Genomic DNA, 21,054 nt, shown 5'->3' with positions numbered 1-21,054 from the left:
ACCTCAGTAGAAACTAATTATAATGTGGGCAGCAATTCTTCTGAAAAGAATAAAAGTTGAACTTGGGAAGCAGATGCTTCACAGCTCTTTGACAAACAAGTTTCAAAGACCTGGCCTCCTTTTGTTTCTTTTATGTGTTGAAGTTCAGTAGCACAAATACCTGTAAAAAGCCAACCTCCACCTCACCAAACTCACGTGAAAATATGGTATTTTGTTGAAATGGCTTCAGTGGCTTGGGAGAACCCTCGCTTGGAAACCTTAGCCCATGTAAATGCATCACCCTTTCTGCTCAATGGGAATCACCAAAGAAAAACATGATTGATTTATTGATATCTATTTATTATCATATTTATAGCCCACCGTTCCTCCAAAAAGCTCAAGCACATGGTTCTCCCCTCTCCATAGTATCCTCACAATAACACTGTGAGGTAAGTTAGAGGCTAAGGAGTGGTGACAGACTCAGGGGCACCCAGAAAGTTCCATGGCGGGATGGGAATTTGAACCCTGGTCTCCTAGGTCTTATTCCTACATTCCAACCCAGGCTTCCTCAACCTCAGCCCTCCAGATGTTTTTGGCTCCAACTCCCATGATCCCTAGCTAGCAGGACCAGTGGTCAAGGATGATGGGAACTGTAGTCTCAAAACATCTGGACAGCTGAGGTTGAGGAAGCCTGTTCTAACCATTGCACCACATGTTGTTCAGGGATAGCTCAAGAGGCTGGAAGGGCCTACGCTAACTGAACCAGACTCCAGGGAATGGAAGTCTCATTCTTCCATATGCCATATGTCCAGATGAATCCCCACAAAGAACGATCACTCTTCCTCTTGCTCCTTTTATCCAGCACTAACTTTATGGGCTCCTACAGTACAGAAAGTATTTTGTTCCATCTGCTAGTCAGACCACCTGTAGTTCTTATTTACACGCCTCAATGTTGTAAAGCAGAAACAGGGAAGGTGTTCAAGGCAGGGGGCAATATAAGATTCCTCCATTGCATGGGGTGGACTAGAAGAGCCTCAGGATCCCTTCCAACTCTACAATTCTATGATTCTAGCATATTTCACCCTTGAAAATTCAACTTAGAGTGAAATAAGTTTAGGTGAATACTCTATTTGTTACATCGAATGTAACATGCATTTAAACGTATCTGTTTGTTTAAATAGTGGCTAGAGGGAGGCTTGTCAGGACTGGGACCTCGGCATGTGGGAAGGGAAGCTGTAAGACACTTCCCTGTGTCCCACAGGCCTGTACCCTTGCAGCTCCTATTTGCTGCAGGAGGAAAGCTGCTACTGGTACCAAACAGGGGCATCTGAAGGCATTTTGCTGCCTGAGGGTGAAGGACAAGGTGGGCCTTGCCCCTAAAGCACCTAGAGAACTCAGTTGGACTGGGTGCTGAATCTTACTCCAGTACTGGTAGAAGAACAGTATTTTCCACTGCACTTGAAGGCAGCAGGCTAGTGTAGGCGATACAAGGCACTCACAGCTCTGTTCCTCCCCACACCTCAGCATCTGCCAACTGAGACAGCTGTCTCACTCTGCCTCATTGTAGGGCCAGCCCTGGTGCGTAATGCATGGTCACAATTAACATAATATGCAGTTTGGCCATTCCAGCAGAATGGTAAGGTCAGGACTGTTTTAATTGCATTGGCTTTGGACAATTTATTGAGAATGCGATAAGCTAACAAACCAATCTTTGCTTGTAGGAAATTCAGTGTTGGTCCTCTAGATGTTGTTGAACTCCAACTCCCATCATCTCTTATGATTGCCCATGCTAACTGGGGCAGATGGGAGTTTTGAGTCAAACAATATCTGGAGGACCACAGATTACCATGTGTGTTTTCAATCATTAGACTACAAAATAGGTTAAACTATCATTTCAAGAGCAACTCACAATATCAAAAGAATGTATGATAGCAGAATTTTAAACAATATCAGAGGTGCCACTTCAGGTTTGATTGGGAAAAATAATAGTTGCCTGGTGCATGGAACTATTAAGTTAGCCAAAAATATAGGTACTCCAAATAATAGTAGCATTCGATCTGAAACCCAGCAAAGAGGTAAGTGACACTAAACACACAAACACAACATGTCCACTAAATTACACCACTGCAGAATAAGGAATTTGGGAATAATGAACTTAACAGAGTCAATTCTACATTTTTAAAGGGGGGATAAATATAGAAGAAAAATAATTAATGATGAATTATTTGCTTAAGCTTTTAAAAATTGATGATCTCTTGTGCTCATTGGAGAGGAGGACCAATAAAAAAGTCATTTTCAATAAATAACAGGGATGAGTGCACATTTGCCATAACCCTCTTACTGACGAGAATGTCAAGTGATACGCTCAAGTGTTTGTTAGTTTGCAGATGGCTCACTTTGCAAGGGCTGGCCTGAAAAGAGGATTACTGTGTGTTATTTTGGAATACCTCAACTTATACTAAGCTTGTCACTCCCAGGGAAATTGGACACACTCCCTGCTCTGGAAAGCTAGAAGCTGACATTTAAGAACGAGCCAATGAAGGGAAACAAGACAGCAACAAGGTAATGAGGGAAGACAGAGTTCATCATGCAGTTATTCAGCAAAGGCCAGTAGTTAACTTAAATAATAAAATAAATATCTATTCTTCAAATACATTTAGCTGCAGTAGGTATGAAGACATAAATCCTACAAATCTCATATCCTGCTGACGACACATTTGTGTAACCTGGTCCTATATATTCTGGGAACTTTCATTTATATTTCTTTCCTTACATTCTCTTATGTGGCCAGGTTTCCCTAAGCTCAGTGGTAGAATACATGTTTTGCATGCAGGAAGTCCCAGGGACGACCCCTGATGTCTTCAGGGAGGGTTGAGAAAGACAGAAGAAATCTCAACCCCTAGAGAGCCTCTGCCATTTAATGTTGACAATACTGGGCTAGATGAACCAAGCTGAAGCTGTATAAGTTAACTTCCCATGTTCCCTCCTGAAATAACTTCATCTGACCCAAGCAACTGCAACTTGGGCTACAAAACATTGCCAAATACAGGCAGAATCTCCCAGAAGTGAAAAGCAGTCCATATTCAAAGTCTCCTGTACCTTGTACAAGATTTTTAACAGGGTTGAGAGATGCTGCAACTGCTAAGATTCCCTTTTGTGTGCAACAGGTGAAGGCATGGGAACTATTTTCTCCTTTCCGCATAGTCTTAGGACTCTATGAACTATAATCAGAGGAAGGGATGAATTAGCAGGACTCTTCCTGCCACTTCTTATCATCACATGACTCAGCATCATCATTTGTTATTTTAGACCAGGACAGGGATGGGAATTCTGCAGCCTTCCAGATGTCAGTCCTACCTTGCATGGCCAATGATCAAGGATGATGGGAGTTGGAGTCCAACAACATCTGGGAGGCCACAGATTCTTCGTCCCTCTTTTAAAAGGACTGCTTAGGCACTGTACAGATTTTAAATCAATTGGACCTGTAATGGCTTTAGGGGTTGCTTGTGCGTAAGTTACCGCTGCTCTGGGCTAGGTTGCCTGGTTAAACCATTTCTCTCTGGACAGCCATCCACTCCGTGGCTGTTCAGTCGCTAGCAGAATCCGTCAGTGGGCGTTTCTTGAACCTCTTCCAGCAAAGAAGTTCTTTGACGCCAAGTCGCCGCCTACTTTCCCTGCGCGGAAGTCTTCTGCGCAGGGTGGGTGTGGGCAGCGGAGGACCTGTGCTCTCCTCGCTGGTCTCCTGCAAAGAGTCCTGGAGCCTCCTCTCTGCTTCCCCCATCAGCCCCCCTCTATCCCTGGTGTTGCGCTGATTTTCTTCCCCAGCCAGAGACCTGCCTCTCTCCCTGCTTGGCCCCTCTCTAGCATCGCTGTGGAGCCTCGCCTCCTCCTCTAGTTCTGATGGCAGTTCCCTGACAGGACCCTGCCTATAGGCTTGCAACCTCATTAAGACAGGAAGAAAAACAATAGGTGGGGAGAGAATAGGGCAAAACGTATCAACTATTATAATCATTAAACTGACACAGGAAGTAGTCAACTGCTTCACTGTAGCAGAGAAAAGGGTTTGATTTAAAATATTCATGCCTTCATCTGAGACTCACCCTCATGGCTCAACTCAATAATACGAAAGTGCCGGATTGTTTCTAATATCCAACAGGGGAGTATTTCTAAGCTGTTTCTTGGAAGCACTCTGTAATGAAACTGTATAATCTCTTCTTTAGATCCAAAGTGAAATCATTTCCCCAAACTAGAACATCGAATCAACTCATGTGTTTAGAACACGTGCCAACACAGCTAAATGAAGGGTGTTTTTCAAACCTACTAATCAGCTTACTGTATATTTTCTTTTTTTAAAACAAACAAACACAAGTGTTTGAGTAGATATTAACTGAAACCAGTAACGCAGGGGTAAGGAACCTGTGGTATCCAGGTATTGCTGGGCTCCAACTCCCATCAGCCCCAGCCAGCCCAACCAATGGTCAGGGATTATGGGAATTGTTGTCCAAAACATTTGGAGGCACCCTAGATTGCATATGCTGCTGTCTAACTGAGTTGACAATTTAAGCAGCAGCTCCCGGTTCAATAAACTAGAAATACTACCAGCGACTATAGAAATGTTTTATTAAGAAATTTCCCTGATGGGGAGTAAAAAACCATCAGTTTCAGAGTCAATTCTCTAAGGGTGGCCTAGTCCATATTTTGGAGTGTAGTTTATAAAGGGTGTTTAGAATTGTTAAGATACTCCTGTTCTCTGCCCAGAGCTACAGTTTTCAGAGTGGTTTAACAATCAACTCTTCTTCCCAGGGAATTCTAGCTCTGTGAAGGCAATGGGGTCTCCCAACAGCTCTCAGCACCCACAGTTTCCAGAATTCCTTGGCAGAGGGACTACGACTGTTTAAAGTGGTATGATACTGCATTAAATGTGGTGCCAGTGGGGCCTATTACAGGTAATCATCACTTGCTAGATCATCACCTTGTCGTGGTGAGTGGGCTTGCACGTTCCTATGACCCTTGTATGCGAAGCAGTCAGGAATCTCATACTCCCAGCAGGGTCACCCAAGGTGGTAAGGTCAAAGGGGAGGACATAGACAAAGAATGATCCATGAAGTCCTAAACAGCAGAACAGGTGGAAGACAATAAGTGGTATGTTACAACAGCTGTGAAGGCGGATGAAGGCCGCAGCAGATAAGAATCTACCGGTTGTCATGATACTCATGCCATCAGAATAGAGAAGGGGTGCCCAAACTTTTTTCAAAGCCAGATTTGATGAAGTGAACATGCGTGAGGGAGGGCCCACAAAAGTTGTTGAGCTTTTATATCTACTGGCGGACCAGATTAGGCCCCCTGAAAGGACTTTGGACATGCCTGGAGCAGAGCCTTACCCAGAAGGTTGTACATTGGTCAGTGTGCACTGATCTACACACATTCCAGGTATCTTTTTAAAAAGTACTGTGTTCAGTCAATTGTTTTCTTTCCAAGGCCACACTATAACCCATTGGCAAGATATAGCCAAACAATGCATTTCTCTCCTATCTACTAAATCAAACATAAAATGATAAACTATGGAAGCTTTGCTTCTGATGTAATTTAGTTTCTCAGTCAAGGGTGTTTAAATAATTCTTGTCTGTATTCCAATCTAATAAAAATGCTTTTTAAAATGCTAATTACGCATCTCACAAGATTATACCTTTCACATAGGACTTACTCAGTGAATCAACCAAATGTGTTTTTTCCCCTTAACAATATAAGCATCTTCCATAATGTCAATGCTTCGTCAGTAATAAAAAATAAAAAGTGCAGAATAATCACATTATATATTTCTCGAATTCCAGCTGTTTAAAACAGGAATGAAGTCAAGCCATCCTAAAGATGGATGTCAGGAATTTAAACCATGGTAGAATTACCTGCTTATAGCTGCCATGTACTGGAAGCATATTTGTTGTTCTTCTACCACATGACAAAAATATTCTTAAGGCATTTCCTTCCAACTTTCTTAGAGTGCCACTGGCTTAGTTTAGGGTTGTTTTTAGGTTTTAAATTTTTTATGTTCTCTGTTTCTCTTACTAAATGAAGGCCACTTCAAGGACCAGTATTGCACAGTATGCAACTGATAAATACCTGAAATGAAATGAAAATAATACTTCAGTGGAGAAAAATTCATCTGGCTGGAGAGGGGCAAAGACAAATGTAGGAACACTCTCAGGCACACAAAAGGATCATATTTATCCATTTCTTTGAAACATGCTCAGATCCGACTTATGTGCTAGAATACAGCTCTTGTAGATATGAGGTACGGTGATTTGATACGATCTGTTGTATTTCTATGCCACTTTACATTCAAATGAATCTCAAAGCGGCTTACAAACAATAACATTATAGAACATCACAGGACATCACAGCATAAATGACATAAAATAATACAGTCTATAAAACACTATTAACAAAACAGCAACTAAAAATAGGCTAAACATCACAATTACAGCAAAACTCATAGTATATGATTAACAAATCAATAAAGCATTAATAAAACAAGATTAACATGAACAAAATAGCAACTAAAAAAGAACAAGCTACTAAGTTCATACACACACTTAAGGCTCGTCATTTATACCCATTGTCAACAACAAAGAGAAAATGCGTCAAGCAAAAATTGTTTCTATTTTATGTAGCTAAATTTGAACAAATGATTACTTTTTACATGTTTTCACAGCAGTTTGTAAATTTTCACCTGGCTCAAGAGAACTGTTTTTTTAAGTATGCCATGACTCACCCTAACAACTTTCCCAAACTATTAGTTTGCCACTGAAAACATATTAGAATTCCTTTTGGCAGCATCAGTCAATTTTGAGTGTTGAGGGCAGTAATTATTTTATGGTTTATAGTTGTTTGTAATGGAAGATGGGTTTGCATAATACCTAGCAATATATTCTGGCAGCCACTTGTAGCTGCCTCATGATTGACTGATCTATATAATGACCACAACTGGAAGGATTTGAATTGGAGGTGTTAGTTTGTAGGCTACTCACCCTCGATAATTTTGAGCAGTGCCTTGAGGACTACTGCAGAGAGTTCTTTTTGCATACACTGTGTCGACTGGTAGAAATGAAGGACTAAGGAGAATCTACTTCTATATAGCACAGCTGCTCTGTCAATGTACATCTTGGAAAATTCCCAACGAGGAAATAATACATCTGCAGAATTAACTTCAGCAGCAAACAGTCTCGTTTGTACAGGATATCTTGAATGAAGCAAATATTTTCACCTCTTTTGGATCATTTTTGGAGATGGAAAGGTTGCCTATATACAGATGAAGAAAATGTAGATTTTGCCAGAGAGGATCAACTCAACAGGACCCATGATGTAGAGAGTGTTTGGTGCCCATTCCCAAGACCCAGATCACCAGACCCAGGCTTACATGCAAAATGCTGAAGGTTCATTGATCACCACCTGGGAAGCTGGTTGTAATGTGATATTCAGGTAACGCAATACTAAGACATCCTGCCCATCACCCATTCATAATTTTCTTAAACTGTTTTTTTCTTCACAGCCTTCTGAAGATTTCCATTTTCTACTCAAAGTACAAAACAAAAGTGTAAGGCAATTATTACTTAATTAGTTATTGTAGCATTGGATTGTATATGCAAAGTTGAAGATGGTAGCATGAGTCTGCATTAATCCCTTGTTACTTTGTTCACTCATTCTTCATTTCCTCTCTCTTTATTTTCCCCTTCATTGTTGGATTTGAAATTGCAAACTCCTTGAGACAGGGTCCCGTCTTTCTTTCCTTTTGTTGTATACATTTCCTTGTGTTGCATACATTTATGGGTCTATCTAAATAACAATAATGAATAATAAAGATTTGGAAGTGCCTTTATCTAGGCTTCCTAAATTTCAAGCAAAAGAGCATCATGGAAACATCAGGAGTCACCTTATATGGAGTCAAGAGGTCTATCTAGCTCAGTCTTGTCTACACTGACTGGCAGCAGCTTTCCTAGATTTCAGACAGCATTCTTTCCCAGTCCTACCTGGAGATGACATCATCATGGGCATGCAAAGTAGATGATGTACCATTTGGCTGCAACATATACATCATTGATGTACACAGCACCCACATGTACAGAGCTGTTGATCCACTGTATTTGGATTATTTGATTTAATGAGATTTAATGGGCTAAATTCAAATATTCTGGCTTTATTGGTGTTGCTGCAGAAATGGTAGTAGCATTGAATTTAAGAAGTGCATCAAAAACAATAAAAATGTGATCAGTTACTGCTGTACATTCATATACCTATATTTCATATTAAATCTTGTTAGGAATTGGAAAGGCTTGGGTCTGTATGATTGCAACAGACAAATGTCAGAAAGAGGGAAAACATGAGAGGTTGGCAAAATTTAACTTGGATGGCTCTTAAAGGGATTCTAAACATGGAGGGAAAATATAAAGGTATTTAAGAACTTCTTTCCTTCTCTGCACTTCTTTCCTTTGAAGGCAAAGCATATTTCTTTTGATATTTAATTGAAGTTTCAGGAAGAAACTATTGTGTATTTTACTGCCAATGCAGTTTAAAACAAAAACAAAAACCCCCACCAGTTGATTTTCAAAAAAAAATCGTCCAGTTGCAAAAAACATACAGTTCAAATAAAAGAAATTCATTTTACAGCTGCAGTTTCTTTATCAGTGTTCTTATGTAGCATGCAGGAAGTTTCTTAAGGAACTTGAAAAGCTTGAAACCTAAAGGTATTCAGTTCATAATATATGTTTGCTCCAGTAGTCAGAAAGAAGTCCCATAAAAAAGTTGAGATGCCCTTTGTTTTGCCTGCTCTACTTTGAGCATACCACACAAACTGTCCATCATAACTTAAATACAGGTTAGAAGTTTTGAATATTTTGGAGCTAAGATGCTATCATGCCAGTATTAATCTTTTGCTTTTATAAGACCCCAAATACCCAACCCAATTCCAAAAAATAGAACTGCTGCATGGAGATGTGCCATTCAGACTGCAAGTCTTGCTTGGGAGCAAATTTCATAGAAATTCCATAAAACTGACTTGCAAGTAAACATGAATGTAGGACTGAGCTACAAACCATTGATAAAGGATAAAATTTATTACACCATCAAGCACATCAGAGATCTCTTGACCAGTGAGATGTCATTGTGCATATTTGAATCCTGACATAAGGCATTGGTTCAGTTGGGAATATTGTCTGCACAACACAAGGTGTCATATTAACACTGAGTGTGAATAGGTAGTAGAAATCAGTACATAATTTCTAAGGCGTGCTGGGTGCCTGGGTCTCAAGTGGTGGCACTTAAAGTGGCCATGTGGAGAAGCAGATTCAGAACAAACAGCTCAAAGATTGACTTCCTCCTTAATGCCCATTATGTTCAGGTTTATTTCATAATAGTTGCACCCAAGTGTGGGGGCTTTCAGCTACTGCTATAAATGCCCCTTTCCTTTCTCATCCAAATGTATCTCATGATGTAACAATTCCTGTGTATCATGACACTCTAGAAGCCATGAGAACTGCATTTCTCACCATTCTTAATACTCAAGAGCCTGTCGCAGCAGTGTTTTGGATGTAAAAGAGGTCACTACTTGCAGAAAGTGTTGGGGCAGAAGTAGGTCTTCTGGTCATCAATGGTTCTCATGAGAAGTTGGAGAGTTTTTCAGATCCCATTATGCTCCCGGTGCCAAAAGTACAACAATGTCTAGGCTTTGGACTGGTCTTGGAAAATGCTTCCCCCATTCCACAGTTTTGAGAAATGAGCTGCAGATTCTGAACCAAGTGAGGTGAAGCATGCTCATCATTTATCACTAGCCTGCCCACAAGTTGTGTCCTTCAAGGTGAAAACCTCCCCACCCCTAGACTTGTGGGGCTTGCTTGAACAAATAGTGGTTGGTATGGTGGGTCACTGATGCAAAATTTCCTTCCTGACATGGTGTTGCTGCAGCTCACCTGGAGGGTACAGGCAACACAGCCACATGGTTAGGACTACGGATGTCAGAGAAGTCCAATGAAAACAAAAGCAGGAGCCGAACTTGCCAATCTTCATTTATTCTTTCCATGCCCAGAAAGGAAGTCAATCCAGCAAATATGATTGGTATTTGCTGCTGCTGTGGTTTTCAGGCTGCAAATGATATGTAATTGATTGGGTTTCCCCCCTCATTTGCATTGTGTTTCTGTTGCATTGAAATGAATGGGGTGGAATAAAATGAGATCTTTTTATATATTTTGCATATTTAATTATGTAAGCTGCATACTTTTGTCACAATGGACAGCGAGACAAATAATGTAGTTTTTGGAAGAAGACAAAATGCAGCAGAACGGAAACAGTATTGTTATTATTTAATTTACTACCCTTCCTTCACCCTTAGCTCCAGTGGTGGTTACAACCATTTAAAAGACAACTTAAAAGCAGTTTTAAAAGTTACAATTTAAAATATGCAATCTCAAAAAAGGATTGGTCCTGATAATAGAAAATAAATGATTTCATAAAACAAGAAGATTTTTGAAAAATGACTATATTCAGAAGCTTGTTATCAGCTGCTTAGAGTATTCTTCAGCAGAATAATAATAGTTCTTTGTATGCCAAACTGAAATGTATAGTTTGCAGGTGTAATATTTTTCAGCTGTTTAGAACATTACAACAATAATTTTTGTGCTGTATGGTTCTTTGTAAGTCTTGCTGAGTTGTACAGTTTGCAATTGTAATAATATTTTGCCTACTTAATTGAAAACTTATTATCAATATGCTGTTCTTTACAATTGTGTGCTCTTCGGAATTTTTTTGTGAGGGTCCTGAAAATACACATTTTTAGTTTATGTAGAAGCACCTGATGAGCAGATAGCCAAGGCATTAATACAGACTGTCTGGCAAATATTGGGGGTGGGGCAGAGAAGAGAGGGATAACGATATAAATATGGTCTATTTCCCTGTTATGCAATCTGAGAGTAAATCTACTGACTCATTTGATACTTTAGAAGCTCCAAGCTGTCACACAAGCCAGTTCCTCTTTTTCAAAGCTTCCACTGCACCTTAGTTGCAAAGAGATGGGAGTAGTTGGAAAGGACCTAGCTACTGTCATCTCTTCCTTGTTCTCCTGAGCAACGTGGGGTCAAACCTATGATTCTGCTAAAGCTGGCAGCCAACTCTGGCACTGCCAAAGGCACAAAACAGCAACAAGAAGACACCCCAGATATATTTCACTGTTATGAGAGTGTAATAAAGCTTGACAATGTTATATCTCACATACCTGCCTATTTCCATATGGGTTAGTGTGTGTGTGTGTGTGTGTGTGTGTGCCTGTGTCTGTGTCTTTTTCTGTAAGACAAAAACATTTCCCACTTGCTCTTCATTTAGAGGATCCTGTTTTTCTTTTGAAAGCAATGACAAATATGAGATGATGATGGAAAAGCCTGTGTGAAATAATGAATTGGAACTTCGGGGTGGCAGGGAAAGTCTTTACGGACCTTAGAAGAATGATTAAAGCAATCACACTGCTCTTTACTGGTGGAAACCGAGTGTAACAAATGAGAACGACACAGTCGTTTTGCCCTAGCCGGAGGAAAGGGCAACCCTGTTTTGCATGGCAATTAGAGGTAGCAGTTCTGAGCTACATTTGAAATCACTCAAAAGAGCTATTAGAAAAACATCAAATTGGAAAAAGTTTGATAATCTGGATTGTTTGGGAGGTAAAGGGGGTGAAAGGTTTCATCGTGTTGGGTCCATATGGAATAAAAATGTATTCTAATTATATTCTGCATTGGGTAGAAATTATTTCCAGTAAGCCCTTTTCCCTTAAGCTGAATTGCATGTAATTTTGATGGCATTTATTTATTTTTAAAGATCCAGACATTTACCTTTTCGAAAGAAATATATTATATTTTTCTTTTGCACACGCAGGTGACCAAGGCCTCAATGCACAGCCCTGGCCTGAAAATTGTAGCTTCCATACTGATAGGTGCAAGGAGAGGGACCATCCTGCATCCCACCCCGATACTTTTGGTAAATAACATTTTATTGCTTTGGTATTTTAAACTTTTGTATAGCTTTTTCTTTTTCCCCCATGGCAAGTCCCTTTGACACAATTTATGTAGTAAGCAATGAATAAATGTAATGAACAGCAATGTAGATCTCCAGAGCTTCTGAGCTTCTGACCCTACCTGCCCGCAGACTGTCTCGCCAGAGTGGTGCATGCTCTAGTTATCTCTCGCTTGGACTACTGCAATGCGCTCTGTGTGGGGCTACCTTTGAAGGTGAACCGGAAACTACAACTAATCCAGAATGTGGCAGCTAGACTGGTGACTGGGAGTGGCCGCCGGGACCACATAACACCGGTCTTGAAAGACCTACACTGGCTCCCAGTACGTTTCCAAGCACAATTCAAAGTGTTGGTGCTGACCTTTAAAGCCCTAAATGGCCTCAGTCCACCCCCAGCGTCTCCACCCCCATCGTTCTGCCCGGACACTGAGATCCAAGTTACTGGTTACTGGGAACCAGGCAGAGGGCCTTCTCGGTAGTGGCACCGGCCCTGTGGAATGCCCTCCCACCAGATGTCAAAGAGGAAAACAACTACTAGACTTTTAGAAGACATCTGAAGGCAGCCCTGTTTAGGGAAGTTTTTAATGTTTAATAGATTATTGTATTTTAATATTCTGTTGGAAGCCACCCAGAGTGGCTGGGGAAACCCAGCCAGATGGGCGGGGTATAAATAAATAAATTAATAATAATAATAATAATAATAATAATAATAATAATAATAATAATATAGAAAGGGATCTAGGGAGTTATTGACTAATTCACCTACTTCCAGGAGCACTATTTAGCAAATGTGCCCCAGCACCACTCCTGCCAGTTTGCCCACCGAACTCTGACTTCACCACCACCTTCACCTCCAGGGAAGCAGTAACGATGCCACTTTAAGGATGCTTTTGCTGCAGCCCCACTGGGCAAGCCTCTTCTTCTCACTTCCTTGTGAGCACTTAAGACGGCTTTTTATTTATATTTTTTAGCAGCCTCAGTAAAAGATTGCGCACCCTCCCCAAAAGTGAATGGAACTCAAGGTGACCCAAATGGCGCTCGCCAGTCACAAACGGAAGATGCTACATTGTTCATGAGCTCTGGGAGCATGTCTGTGGCTTTTCTTTCTGTTGCTCACATCAGGGGAAGTGAGTCAGATAGATGGGAACAAGTTTGCCCGTACGAAAATGAATGGGGGAAAGAATCAGCAGGAACTGATGTGTTCATCATAGTCAAACCTGTCCTATCCCAAAGCTCCTTTCCATCAGTTTCATCAGCCTAATGGGCTGTAAAGTGCCTGCATATCAGATGGTGGCACTCTGTGGGGGGGGGGGGCTTTAAACTGCAATGCTCAATGCACAACGGGATTTAAAAATACCACTTCTACACAAGACTTTTATTTTTTTAATGTGACAGCCCTCTTTGCATTAGTAAAACTTCAGCAACATCCTGTGACAACCCTACCATGAAAACATTGTTACGATTGTATAGAAGGCCTGTGCACCCAGATTTTTCTCCTCCTGCTTGCAAAGCAGACCTTAAATATCTCACATAACTGGTTTGTGTAGCTAGCCTTTATGTAGTTATTCTTAGCAACAGTAGCTAAGTCACTGCAGTGCGTAATGGCAAGGCACCAAAATATTGCTTGCTTTTTATATTATATCAGTGAATGCCTTGCGCTCATTGAGAAGGAGAGTCTCATTGTTGCTGTTTGTTTAATTGCTACACTTACATGTTGCACACATAATCATTAACATGCTCACCTCTCTCTTTACACATATATACAGTCTGACCATAGGATGGAAGATTCAAGTCATTAATACTCTAACATATACTGCTACTGTTTTGGGGTAAGGGGCTTCCCAGCACCATAGCACTTGATTCTCACAGAGAGCAAAATCAGGCCTCTGTGTGTTCCCAGCTCCAGCTGCAAGATTAGACTGGCTATTCTTACAGTCAGGTCTTTCAAGGCTGTTTAAAAGCCTTCAGTGAGGAAGCCTGGTGAACATTCTGTGTGAGGGAGTTCCATAATGACAGAGCCAGACACTGAGAGGTCCCGTCTTGGACCTACCAGCCTGGTGGACCTCATGGGCAGGCTGGCAAACAGGGCCTCCACAAATGAACTGAAGGGCTTGGTGGGCTCAGGCAGTCCTTCACATAACCTGGTGCCAACCCATTCCGGGTAGCAAACAGCACTTTGAATTGGCCCTGTGAGCACATTCAAGACTGAGTTCTAAAACAAATTATTCAAGAGCGCAGGCCAGTGCAAAACCGCAGTGCAGATGTAACACTAAACCATAGTTTGTACTATGTGATTGAGCTTTGTCTCCATCTGTCGTGCACCTGGATTGTCTTTCTTACTTCTGGATTGGCAGCAAAACTTTGTTTAGCCCTCTTCCAGGGCTAAGGTGCTGTATTCAGAAAACAGGTGAAGGAGCGGTGGGGATAAGAATGCTTATTCTGCCACCATTTCCTTCCATTCATGGAGAGCAACTGTGTGAGGTGGGGAACCTCCTATATCTATAGAGTCCACTCACATTTTGGAATCTTGGATACTCAGGACTCCAAAACACAGGGAGTCTCCACAAATACCCAAGGCTCTCAACTTCACATAGTTGCTATCCAAAAGTTGAGGGCAATGAGAATTAGGACTCTCATATCTCCACTGCTCCTCTCGTGTCTGAAGGGCTTTTTGCTCGTTGGGGCATTAACTGCAAACTATGGTTTGCTGCTAGTCCTGAAATAAGTGAGGAAATCAGTGTGTACAGGCTTTTGCCCACCCTGCCCTCAAAAGAAACACACACATTCCACATTCATTCTGCAAGGAAAATGTTCTAGCACCCTTTCCTTTTGACTCGGACTTGATGCCTCCCAATTTATATAGAAACAGACACAGAGAAATAAATTGATGTTTTTTTCTGCCTCCCATTCCTGACTGATCCCTGTCTTTCAAGGCCATTCCATAGATTACATATATTATGTCTGCCTAACTGAGGCATTTGTCTTTTTCCTTTGAGATGTGCATTTTCATGTAGTCTTCAAGTGAAAGCCATAATTACAATTCTCTCGTTTCCCACGTGTAGCCTGCAAGCGATAGTGCTAAGAATGAGGGGAGAAAAGAAAAGTAACCTTCATTAGTCAGTACATCTAGGCTTCTGATAACTATTGAGGAGGGGATGTCTCGGTACACAGTTGTCTGAGATTGACATTTTTAACTGTCAAAACTACCTTTACTCTCCACTTCATTCTTTGTGTAAATTATTTTCTTTAACGTACAGCCTTTGAGAAATCTTAGCGGCGCTTGGAGGAAAACAAGGCAAAAAGAATATAGATGCTGGGCCTCGGTGACTGACAGCCTAAGGCCAAAAACTTTTTTACAGCCGAAAGCTTTTCCTACGCAGAAACATGTTCTCCTCAGATATCAGTGGGTACTGGGCAGTGACCGTACTTTTAAGCCAAGGAAGAGTGACCCCTAGTGTTTACAAACAGAGATTCAGAAATCCTGCCCCACTTTCTAATGATTTTAAGACTAAAAACGATATATGTTAATTATCCCATTGCATATTATTGACATTTATAGCACAGAGGTATCCAAAAGACTGTGTTCTCCCTTGCCAAACATACCATAGTTAATCTATCATGCACCACTAGGTGTGTAAATCCAACAAATGGCACACTTTCTCTTTGGAAAAGGCACAATGCTTTGCTTGAATGAGCAAATAGACCTATTCCAGAAGACCAAATGCCCTAAACACTGATTACACAGAGTACAGAGGATGACAAATCACACCCTAAGTCTCAGAGGTGCACAGAATGTTTGCACCTGGAGCTAAGTGGAGAAAATAAACCTTTCCTTCTGCCACATTCCTTGCTACAGGGGAAAGGAAGAAGAAAAGAACATAGCTATCTTAAGTGACATCATTTCTGAGAAAAGGCACATGAAGGAAATAATCTAGCCAAAATCCCAATCATTTCAGTGGGTAGGAATTAAGCAAGTGTTTCCTGCATAACACACTCTCAGACGCAAATCAGTAGGAATTAAAAAATGCATCACCCTCCCCACTTTTAACCAGTAATCAGCTTAATCCTCCCAAATGCTAAACTGTTCTCTTCCTTTTGCCAAAAACCTATGTTTGTCACTGGAAACGTGTGTCAGGAATCCAAACTTGTATCGTTTCCTCAAGAATGAACATGCATATTTTTGAAAAGTAATATTGTAAGTAACAAAAAAACTGGCATAGGGTCAAAGCTTATGATTTCAGAATAGCCTAATCCCATTCCCCCCCCCCCCCCGAATGTGCCTCAAAGCAATTTTCTCCTATTATCTGTTGTGCCTTTGAACCGTAGCTGAAGGATGATGCGTACAGGTAAAATGAGACATAGGATTTTTCCACAGTCTTCACTCCAGCTTCCTTTGAGGGTGGCCACTCACTCATCACCAAAGGAGAAAAGAGGAAACCAATTTCCATAAAATCTGCATATGCTAATTAGGTATAGATGCCAGGTGACCTGTGTGCCTGCTGGACTGCTATCTGGTGCTAAATGCTGATCAGCACCTTTGCGGTTTCTGTTCTCCTTTTTGTAGTTCTTTCTCTTTCAGCTGGACCTGGACTGGATGGATCATCAAACAGAAGATGGTCCTCTGTAAAATGGGATACTTATTCACCCCACATCCTATGCATTTTCAGAGATTACTGATTACTGCCTGGACAGGATTTATGCATGTACAGCTTACAGAAATTATGAATGAGCATGCATACTGGGTTGGAATGAGGCTAGAGGACATCCTCCTGCTCTTCATTCAAAGTCCAGCCATCATAACATGGGAAAAGTCCAGTGGCGTGCGGTGAAATATTTTGTAGGGAAACAGTTAGGGTCACAGGTACCAACTTGCGGAGGTGCTTGGGAGGGGCATTGCAAGCGTGGACATCCTACCTACCTCCCTAAGCCAGGCAGAAGCTTCCCAGGCTTTGAGAAGGGGGTGCCAGGCCTCTGACGGAAGGCTGGAGCCCTCCTGCCTCCTTCCCAAAGCCAAGCAAACTTTGGGAAGGTGGCAGGAGGGCTCTTGGACCCATCAGCGCATCGTGCCTTCCTCCCTAAGCTGGGCCAGAAGCTTCCTGGGCTTTGGGAAGAAGGGGAATATTTAGGGTACTAGCCTATTCCTCCTAGTGCACTGACTAGGAGGCTACTGGAACAGTTCTTGAATATTTATGTAAATATCATGGACATGCCCAAACGTTTTCTCAACATGAGCAAATTGCACCACCACCACCCCTTACTCTTAGGAGCCACACAGGTGCCTCTTTGTGCTTATTCTGGAATATACCTATGTCTTCAGTCCAGTGGCGTAGCGTGGGGGGTGCAGGGGGGGCCGGCCGCACCGGGCGCAACATCTGGGGTTAGGGCAAATCCACGGGTTAGGGGGCGCAAATTACTTGCCTTGCCCCGGGTGCTGACAACCCACGCTACGCCACTGCTTCAGTCTGTGGCCTTAGCCAAGGCTGTCCAAAGTACAAGAAGGTGGCCTCCTTCTCTCCATCTGGTTTTCTTGTCTGTCTCCCCTTTTCCCTTGTTGCTGCTTCCTTTCCCTTCCTTTATCCACCTCCTTTCTCCTTATTACTGTTCTTTCCCCAGTCTATTCACATAGCAGCTGTCATAGGCCATGCTTTTTGCATGCTTGGACCTTTTCATGTTGAGTATGGTACCACCTTCACCTCTGAAAAAGGACCTCTAGCTAGTCTGATGGGCATGGTCATCCACTCTCTCCTATACATTCTTGACTTTGGATAGGCAACCGGAGGGCCAGATAGTACTGTTCATGGACCAGATTTTGCCTTGGGTTGCTCGTTGCTTATCCTAGCATATTTCTTCAGATGGTTCATTTCCCAGTGTTTAGGGTGAAAAGAAACCAAAATAATGTTACACACCAACCCAATGTTCACAAGCGCTGTGAGATTCCAGGAGTCCCAGGCTCTTATCCAAGGTTGTGTATCTGTTGGGAAGATCAAGGCACAGCGGAGGCTAGTGTCTTTAAGAATAATTGTTTATTACCACATATTTATTCCTGGAGTCTTCAATGGAGTGGGTGTAGAACATTACACCCCAAGAGTGTCTCTCATTGCCCCTCTCCTACGTTCAGCAAGCTTGGGTCCAAAGCAGCCATCAGCCATGACTTCTTGTCTCTTAGTTCAGCATCCTCCCACTAGCACCAAGATGGCTCTGCCCTTCAGCCCCCACATGGAGATCTGGTCTGCCTAGCAGCTCATGGAGGACTGGCCTTGGTCCTCCTTCTTCCCAACACACCTCTCACCAAAAACCTCCTGTAAAATGACATTTTTTACTGTCAGCTCACACCCTTCCCTGTCACTTTGACAACCCCTGTTTTGCACAAACCTAAGAACCTTATTTGAATTGTAAATGCCTGGCTATTGTTTCACAATGGCTTGCACTCAGCCAGCCCTAGGCTAATTCCAAAGCCAGCTCAGGGATTCCTTGTTTGGCACATATCTGTAGCTTCCATTTTTCCTTCCTATCACCAAATCACAGAATCATAGAATTGTAGAGCTGGAATCCCCCCCCCCCCAAAAAAACAACTTTACACACACACACACACGCACACACTGCTCCAGCACACACTAAATTAATTTGCAAAGGTCTCTGGGTCTGAAGCAATCAGATTACAAGGCCAACCCCTTAAACAAAGAAAACCACATTGGATGAAGGTGTTATATATCTGGCAAAACAAGTCAGAAAAAAATATGGAGAAAGGGAAATTGATTTGAAATTGTTGAGCTTGTTTTCTCAGACACCATTTCGTGCTCTGTGGTCACAAGCCAGCTTTTCTCCCTATTAAAAACAAACAAAGCAATGAGGTCGTTAACTTCCAGCATCATTTTGTAATACAAATGTTTGCTGTAGAAAAAACCCCCTCAAACCAACAAGAAGAATTTTATTAAATGATTAAAACCCAAGTATCTTCAGAAATGGAATAGCTGGTTGCTAATTTTGGACAGAGATGGCTGTTAGAATCTGGGGTTCCTAAAAACTGGTCCTTTTATTATTATTATTATTCAGAAGATAAATTCTGACATTTTCAATTTTTCAATTGAGTTTTCAGCTTTATGTTAGCACCAGGAAAATACATTTTCTATAAACACACAGCAGTATATATGAAGAGACACCTGTAAGCAATGTAATGTTTTGTAATAGCATATTCCCCTCCACAGAGACTCCTGGGAGTTTTTATTCTTTTTATTTTCATCTTTCTGGTCCATAGAGATGCTCACAACACATTTAGGAGAACCAAAGCACATTTCCTCAATGTAACAGCTGCAAAAAGAGAGGAAAAAATCCACCTAGGGAGGTTAATAGGGGCTCACCTTTGCACCTCTGTGCTTGTTCTTACACTGTGCAGTTGTTTTTAACAGTGAAATTTTGTTCTAATTCATTGTATGGGGTACTCTGGTCAGTTATTTCAGGGTTGTATTGGTGCTGCAAACTAGCTGGACTGGAAGTCCAGCTCCCGAAAGCTCATCTAGTTCCTTTATGTGGTTAAGAAGGACCACACAAAAGACACGGGGCAGAGCAATCCAAACTATAGGAAGCCAATGTAATTTAAATTATTCCAATGTAACTTACCCCTGTTCTAAACCTGGCAGAGGAAAGGCAAGCCTTTAAAATATAGGGGTTTTTTTGCAAGTGTAACTTCTGCTGAGTCCCTAGGCCATGTGACCAAACTGAATAGGGTTTGGAATAGGGTTAAGTCTCCCCCTTCTCTGTCCTGTCCTGTCCCCACTTTTGAGGAGTTACCCCAGCATCATGTGTCAGTTTTGGCTGAGTCTGAGTGCATAAGGATGGAGGACTTATGCTGACATATCTCTGATTGAGCTGGGATGAGGATTTCAGTTGGCTCAGCCAGAGACCCACCTATTTCAAACTCTACTCATTCCATAGTCCTTGGGTTTGGATTGCTCCCTAGGTGAGGGAAGGGGTTTATGTTGTACCCTAAAGGCAGGGAGAGCACCTCCATCGCTGCCAAATGAAGGAGCACAAGTTTGCACTGGCAAAGAATGACAAGTGCCAGAAATAACTTGCAGAAGCAAGCAGGGCAGACTTTCGCTGCTTAAGTGACTCCTTTTAGTGGAGGCTGGTCCATAAGGTGATCATGCACCACCAACATCAGTTAGCCCTCAACTAGCCTCTATCTGCCTGCCTCCTTAACATCCAGTCCAGTAGGTGGCGCTGGCAGCCAACTTCCTTTGCCATCATCTCACTGTTGCCCTTACAGAATTTAGCAGGGAGGACGATGGGGACAAAACTGGAATTAGTTGACCCTGCATGTCAACTACTGCTTGCCTTCTGCCCTATCTGTCCCAATGGGCCCCAGCCACCATGGCTTACATGTAACACTCTTGTAGCGCACGAATGAAGAGGATGCAGCGCTAGGACAATTGCTTCAAAAATAATGCTAAAGTGGATCTTACTCATTTATTTGTTTCCAGAGAGGTGGCCACCTTAGTAATTGCAGCAGAATAGAAGAAAGAGTGTTGTGGAACCTTAACAACTAGCAAATTGATTAAGGCACAAATTTCACTGGGCTACAGTCTGCTTCATCAGATGTAGGAACTGTTACCCCCAATATATTCACATGATTTCATGGTGATGGTGGAATTGTAAAGAATGCAGTCAGAGAGAAATGAAATGAAAAGTACAGACACTGCCCTCCAATCCCTCTCACTATCAAGAAAATATAACAAGCAAATAGAAAGAGAACCTATCGAGTTGACACTGACACAAAACCCCACACGTACACTATAAAAAATAATATAAGTTTCACAGAACAGCTGTTGAAAACACCAACACCCTGGTATAGGTAAGCCAGTCAATTTATATAACAATATATAGTAATAATGTATAATATATATAATATATATAATGTTTTTGTTTTTGTTCGATCCATTTAAATAGTTGATGGGACTATTTTAAAGCATGGGACTTCATCTCTGGGAGAGGGTGGTCTACAGAGTAACAACATGGGCAGGAATGTGGCAA

This window comes from Podarcis filfolensis, assembly GCF_964270895.1.
Source record: "Podarcis filfolensis genome assembly, chromosome: 3".
NCBI lineage: Eukaryota > Metazoa > Chordata > Lepidosauria > Squamata > Lacertidae > Podarcis > Podarcis filfolensis.
The sequence above is the reverse complement of the archived record's forward strand: the minus strand, read 5'-3'. Positions refer to the sequence as shown.